The 7,664-nt window shown below is 37.3% G+C and overlaps 1 pseudogene; it reads right to left on the bottom strand.

Moving 5' to 3' along the window:
* Positions 1–252: 252 nt before the first annotated feature.
* LOC145493566 (uncharacterized) lies at positions 253–6,171 on the bottom strand (annotated as a pseudogene).
* Between the last annotated feature and the right edge of the window lie 1,493 nt (positions 6,172–7,664).

Below are 7,664 nucleotides of genomic sequence, written 5' to 3'. Positions count from 1 at the left end.
TTCTTCTTAATGGATGGGCGAGGTCTCTTATTTCGGGCGAAAAAATTTAATGGCCGCACAGGTTGCAGCAATTGCTGTTGTTACTTAGATAACCTGTGTAATCAGTGTGTCAATCAATCAATCAATCAATCAATGAATCAACCAACCAACCAACCAATCAATCAATCAATCAATAATGTTCATTACTTTCTGCTGAATGTAACCTTAGCTCAGCTGAATTCACATTTAAACAAACTAGAGTGTACTGTCTTAGCGATACCAGTATTCATCAACAAAGCTTCATATGTAGTGTACAATGGGTTTCAGTGTTTTTGCCAGCGGACTTCACTGGTTCTCTTCTTTGCCTCGGTTTTCTTTGGTGGATTCAGGATGACGTCACAACCTTCTTTTGCCTTATCCTTGACGCAAGGATCCTTGGCGTACTTTGTCACGTGATCGGATAAGTAAGCAAGAGGCGAGGATCCCTGGGCGAGATCCTAAAGAACATGAACAGTAAATTTAGCTTGAAAATTAAAACTAATAACACCGCCGCCTCTTCTGCTAAGATTCCCCTCTATGCAAACACCCCGGGCCTTGGATTTCGTTTGCCTCACAAGGCTTGATACATAGGATTGCAGTGAGTGTTTTTGTTGTATAAATGAGCTCCACAGATCTTCATACTACATTGAAATCACGCCCTGCGACCCATCTCCGTACCCCACCACTCTTTCCCTATTTTCCCCGTTTTGGACCCCATTCGTAGGTACAATGTATGTTACACATCTATGCCATGAACTTAGTTGACCGGCAAACAAGCTTTCTGATCTGTTTATCCCTTTCTCTTCCTTTGAAAAGTCGTTAAAAGAGAGTGCAAGTAAAAGCAAACGCACCTGATAGTGAAAGTCTCGCAGACTGAAATCATCGCCCAGAGCTCCCTTAGAATAACTTCTGGCTTTCTTTATCTCCAACTGACCAATCATGTAAGCTGTCGCTTGTGCGGGGTCGCTCTGGTACCGAGTCACCTGACGAGGTTATAAAAGAACATTGCTCGGATATGTTCAAAAATTGCTTAACAACAGATGTGAATAGGACAACATATAAGCCAACGTAAACTGAATGAATGGATTTTAGTGAGAAATGAAATGATTTCAGACATCCTGGCAGGTTAATTTAGGGTCCACTGGAATTTGAACTTATTCTTAATCAAGTTCGCTGCTGTGCCAATACGTTCTGACCTATTTTAACGTCTAGCTGATCAAAATAATTCAACATACTCAGCTATGTCCAGAGCTACTGGGACCTGTATTATTGTTCAACTTCTCAGTAATCCGCCGATCAGCCTTACTCATGTCTAGTTGTTTATTGTTGTTTTGTAGAAACTGTTTGGTCTGTAGAAATTAACTGTGATCTTAAACCATTATTCACGTAAATATACAGGGATGGCGGAACGTATTTTGAATTGGGGCGAAGGGGGGGCGTTTACAAGCGAGCGCCAGAGGCGCTAACTTGTAGGGGTCCGGAGATATTTGTAAAATTATTATTTTATGTATTTTTGATTGAAATTGGGAGGAGTTAACCCCCCAGTGCCCCCCCCCCGGCTCCGCCGTCCCTGATATATAGAGTTTCTCCCGAGCATGAAACCACAAAAAACATAACCCCCTCTCCCTCCCTTCCCGCTGCGATCCGCTGATTGTACTTTTAGTAAAGAATTGTGAATTGCTGGACCATTTTTTCTTTTCAACTCTCGCGGGCTACAAATGAATGGCAGGGGTTCAAGTGAAATGCTCACTTGGTAAAAAAAGTGGAAATTTGTTGCTGTCAGTATAGACTTAGAGCTTTTTTCTCACCTTCTTCTTGGCAAGGTCTGTATCGTCCCACGTGTATTTATTAAAGTACTCCAGGACCGTGTCTCTTGTGAAACCAAAATAGTGCAAACCAGTGTCCACGATCAATCAAAGAGCTCGCCATACCTACTTACGAAGAGTGGAGATAGCTACAAGAAAAACAGTCATTTTTGGAACAAAACAAGACATAACTGCGACCACAATTACGTTCTTAAAGGAGGTCAGTCACAGTAGTTTAAGTTATTTTGGCCGCGTACGAAATTGCTTTTAAATTGAAGGAAACTTCAAAGTAGTAGTTGACTAAGACAGAAAAACATTAGAGGGATAATAATAAACCATAAAGAAACAAGGACGGTTAAGGCCGGAGAAGACTGATTGACACGGATTACAAAGGACGAACTTGAAGAATTTAAGTTAAACTTTTCAGGATGCGCAAAACGTGACGTAGCTCCTTTAAGAGTGATGGTGTTGCAACAAAATAAGACAATAATTAAGGGAATTAAAAAATCAAAACATCTGCAATTGAGTTGACGAGGCATGATATATGGCGTCACCTTGCATAAACACAGAAGTTGCCACTTTCTGTAGAAAGCTATCCAGATATATTATATTATTAAATGATCTTAGCAGTTTCGTTGTCTGTTCGCGCTTTAGACAACAAGCTGGTACAATTTGATGGACGATCTTCAGTACATTTTTGATGACGGCGGAAAACTCCCCTTACAATCATTATGTAACGTAACGTAACAAAACATAACGTAACGTAATGTAGCATAACGTAAAGTAACGTAACATAACATGACACACATGTAACATGTAGCAAGATGAGTAGCCAATAAAAAATAAGTAGAAACGAGCTAAAACTTAATCTGTGACGGCCAGGCTTGACAAGAAAATGTTTGAGGGTTTTTGTAGCTCCTTTTTTTGCTTTACAGCTAGGATTATAAATGCGTTCAAAATAATGGTGGGGATTGAAACCATGACTAACGTGAGGCCTGAAATCAATTGAAAAGCTGAGCCTCTGTCTTCCCATGATACGTGCGGTGCGTACCTGCAATAAAACGCTAAGCTGGGTGAGCTGATGTTTGTTTCGTTGTTGCTCATTTCCATACTTTTCATGAAGAATGTCTCTCGTTTGGATGCAGAAGCTGTTAAAAAATACTCAACTACCTGTGTCGATCACAAGCGGCCTTCAGCTTCAGCATTTACGCCTGTCTGCATGTGGTTCCTCAACCAATCCTATGACGAGTAAGATAAAATCGGGGTAGTATAATTATCGCTGAAATAAGCCCATGTTTCCTGACTCCTTTTCGATCTCAGTAACTTGAAAGCAAGCCATATTTCAAAGGGAATAATCACCAATATTCAATGAAAGGAATCATCAAGAGAAAGGTAAACCAAGAAGCAGATGCTGCACTTTGTTGGGAACTAAAATGGAAATATAGGCAATAAGTCTGGTGAATATAGGGTATTTAATTATACACTTGCATGCAGCATAAAATTCTTCTTTTTGTAGCAATGACATTTTGCCTTAGGGTTTCTATCGCTCCGTTTCTTACAATAACGTTTTAATAAGCATTCGGCCTTTCAAATGGGACATTTTCTGCCTGCACTCTTCCGCTCTTGTTGTTTTTGCGTCAGCTAACTCAAATGTATCGATATAAAACTCTCAGAGTAAACTTAACCAATATTTTGGAATAAGAAAAAGAGTTTAGTAGTGTGATTATGACTGGTTAATAAAAACACTTGAGAGGCCTGAAGCTGGTTTGAAAAATAAAGTAATATGAGCATCTGTTGTTAAAACAAAGTTTTCAAAAATCTTCAAATCTGAGGTAGAAGCAACTTTGAATGGTAATAATAATAGCATTTCAAAGTAATAAGCTGATTTTCCTCTCAATTAAGCATAGATAACAGAGGGTAATGCAGGTTATGAGGCCCAACAAAGTTCTTTGCTGTACGTGTTCGTTCGCTTTTTTGGCGTTGACCGTACACACAACGCTAGCCTGTGTTACAGCTACCCTTCCAGAAAAAAAAGGGGGGGTGGGGGAGGAGAAAAAAGAAAGAAAAATAGGAGACTGAAATCGTACGTTCCCTCCACGTTCTTTCGGTATTCTACCGAGCAGACAAATTCATAAAAAAAAACATAAATTTTGATTCACATCATTCAGTCTACAACGTTTCATTACATCTGGCACAGAATTTTAATTAAATGTGTATTAAGCAAACTGGTATCTATGTATATATAAATGTTTTTGCGCAGGTAATCAAACTATGAATAACGAATCTATTAGAGTGGCATTAACAGAAGAAATTGATCGAGTAGTAAAAATGGTCTTGCAATGAGGTGATTCAGTCATTTAACAATACAAGCACCTCTAATTTTTGAGTTCTAAAAAGGAGAAGAACTTATACACGACTGGACGCAAAATGCATGAACAGTCGAAATAAACGCAGTTTGACCCTCAAAATGGAATTTGTTGCTGTTTATTATAATTGAAACCGTAGAAACGCAACCAAGTGCATCAGAATAGAAAAGTGAACATACAAGGGAGATGAATATGGAATATATACTGCGTAAATAAGAAATAAACTGTAAGAAAGGAAAATCATTTAAGCATTGAAATAACATCTGCCATTCAAAATTTGCACTCACCTCAGATTCACGAGGGCAAGATACTATGAATTGCATCAAATAATTGTCTTCTATCTTGTTAGAGGCTAATGATCTCGCCAGAAATTCACATTCTGGTCTTGCATAGTCATACAACTAGAACATTTGTTGCTGAGTCATTTTACATGGAAATTGGGAAGAGTAAAAATACTCGGATATTCCAACCAGTCCATTATTTGAAGGTTAGCTGAATCCTTCTATTACGACACCAGACAGGTCAAAAAGTGCCGCTTTCAATGGGGTACACAATTGGAAAGTGCCAAAGGCTTTGAGTTTGAAAGTCATCAAGGCAAATTGGAAACGGATCTTGACCGCTAACATACGGCGAGGTCCTTCTGCTTATGTATATTGAGAAATTTAACAGCTGAAACGATAATTGTTGGTAATAACTTGCATCAATGATACGCGTACATTTTTGCAAGAGCCTTCGCTTTAGGCTCCCTAATAGCTCGTGTTTAAAAAAGGATTGTTGTTGCATAAGATTAATAATTTTCAAGCAACCAATCACCAATCTAAAAGCGCTTTAGCTCCAAAAACGCTTGATATAAAGAGTAAGATTGACTGTAGAATGATGAAGTTTCTAAAAACCTCCCCTCATTTTGATATTAAAGAAAGAATTTCCAAATTCTAGGATTGCATCTCCACGTATATGCATTTTTTTCCCATTTCATTCTTAAGATCAGGTCTTCTTTTTTGTTACATAAATGTTATTCAAAATTATTCTATTATACCGCACACAGTGTGTTATTTAATTTTATTTATTAAATTCCACGTTTGATATTTACAGTTCAAGCAACCGAGCAGCTGCCACAAGCAATCTTAAATGTACAGTTGTATAGGCGGATCAAGGCGATAAAATTTACATAAACGATATTTTGCAATGATCTTTATATCGTTGCAATCAGAATTTAATAGGACTGTCATATGTTATGGGAATGAAGAGAATTTATCCTTGTATTTGTAGCGGATCTCCTGTATTCCGAAGGCACACGAGCAAAGCCCCATATAATACCCTAAAAAAAATTGGTAACCCATTTGGTAACTCAAATGAAAAAACTGCTTGTTGATGGAAAAGGACTCTGGCCGCTAACACGTGATGACATTTTTCTGGTAGTTGTGTGCTGCAGTTATGTGTCAGGCAAATTTGATATCAACATTATGATTGAAAACATTTTGATTCACGTCGTTTAATTACATCTGACATAAAAAATCTTTATGAAACCGTTGATTTGGTAAACTTGTATTTTATTATTATTGTGCTCAGGTAATCACGCAACGAATATGAAAAGATGAAAGTTGTTGCCGTTAATTTTGATTGAAACCGGAGAAACGGAACCAAGTGCATTAGAATAGAAAATCAAAATACAAAGAAGCTGATTCAGAAATTTGATTGCAAGAAAAGAAAAGCTTTCGAGTATTGAAATAATATTTGCCGTTCAAAATTTGCACTTACCACAGATTCGGGGAAATAAGGTACAATGATTGGCCTCGAAGAATTGTCCGCTTTCTTATTAGGGGTTAATGATTTAGCCAGAAATTCACATTTGTTCTTAAATTGTCATACAACAGGACCATTTTTGTCGATGTTTCATTTGCCATGGAAATTAATTTAGTAAAAGTAAAATACTCCAATGTTCCAAGCCGTCCATTATTTGAAGGTTCGCTGAATCCTTCCATTACGACATCAGACAGGCCAAAAAAGTGCCGCTTTGAATGAAGTGCACAACTGGAAAGTGCCAAAGACTTTGAGACAAATTACAAAAACGGCTTTCTTTTCTGGAACGGACTTTGGCCACTGAAATATGGTTAGAACTTTCGGCCTTTGTAAATTGAGAAATTAAGCGCCTTTCTTGAAGAGTCTACAACTTTGATTACATGCAAAGTTTATTTTTTTACGGCTGTCCAGTAATAATTTGCATTCTCATTTTATATACATAAAGTCATTTTATGAGACTTTTATGTTTTTTCCTCCGGGCTTCTCCTATTAACGTATCAACTGAGTGCTGTATTGACTGAGCTCGTTTACTGGCCAACAATAATTTTACTCTCACACAAACGTTTGCAGTAAAATGGCTGAGGGAAAGCCCAAAGCCGCTTTTATTGAAATAATCAATTTATAATTCATATAAAATTTACAATCTGTTAGAAATCTTTTGGACCAGTAAAGGTGAGGGCAACCAAAACGCATGCCATATGGCTTACATCCTGCATAAACAAATAAGTGTCTTCACTCGATGGAAAATCTGAGGGAATGCACAACCACGCTCGATAGCGAGGTTACTAAGCAAGCCGTTTGCCTAGAGGGGTTGCAATGTATTGCCCCTATCCTCCACTCCTAACCTGTGTCACGCAATACTACGTGACTGTAGCAAGCAATAAGACCAGAAGGGGAAAAAAAAAAAAAAATTCTATTCGCAGGCAAATATTTTAGTTTTTGTAATTCTTTTGTTAAATTGACGACGGTCATCCAAGGTATTTCGAAGTTGGTTGATGACCGTAAAATAAATAGCTAACTTTTTCTACAAAATTGTTTTCGTGTCACGGGTTTTCCATTGTCGTGAGCCGTTTAAAAATTTACTCGTGGAATATTTTTTGTTTTACAAAAGGTAGTAGAAATTATGCAATTACCTATACAAATTACATTTGCCACGTTTATATAGGATTAATAATTACTGTACAAGGAACCAATCGACAGTCTGAAAGCGGATTAACTGAAATAAGACCAGTTGTAACACGATGGGTTTTTTTTACAGCTTCTTCATCTGAAGTATCTTACTGCATGTGCAAATTTCAAAATTCCACGATGATATCCATATTTCCAAATCAAATACATACATATTTTTCCACCTCATTCTGACGATCCAAGTCTTCTTTTTTATTGCGTGAACTGCATTCAAATTATCTTATTACACCTGCCCGTTAATCATTTGATTTCATTTGATATTGAATTGAACTTTTAATATTTATAGTTCAGGCAACCATTTAAACAGCTTTGACAAGGAATCTTGAATTTAAAGGTGGTTTGTGTCGATAAAATGTCCATAAATGGAATAAAACATGCTGTAAGTTTAAACAAGTTATTGTAGTGATGTTTGCAATAACAATTTAATAGCGAGGTCACTTACTTTGGAAGAAAAGGGAATTTGTCCTTGTATTTGTACAGTTTTGAG

Source organism: Orbicella franksi, chromosome 7 (genome assembly GCF_964199315.1).
Source record: "Orbicella franksi chromosome 7, jaOrbFran1.1, whole genome shotgun sequence".
NCBI lineage: Eukaryota > Metazoa > Cnidaria > Anthozoa > Scleractinia > Merulinidae > Orbicella > Orbicella franksi.
This window is presented reverse-complemented; position numbering and strand designations above follow the sequence as displayed.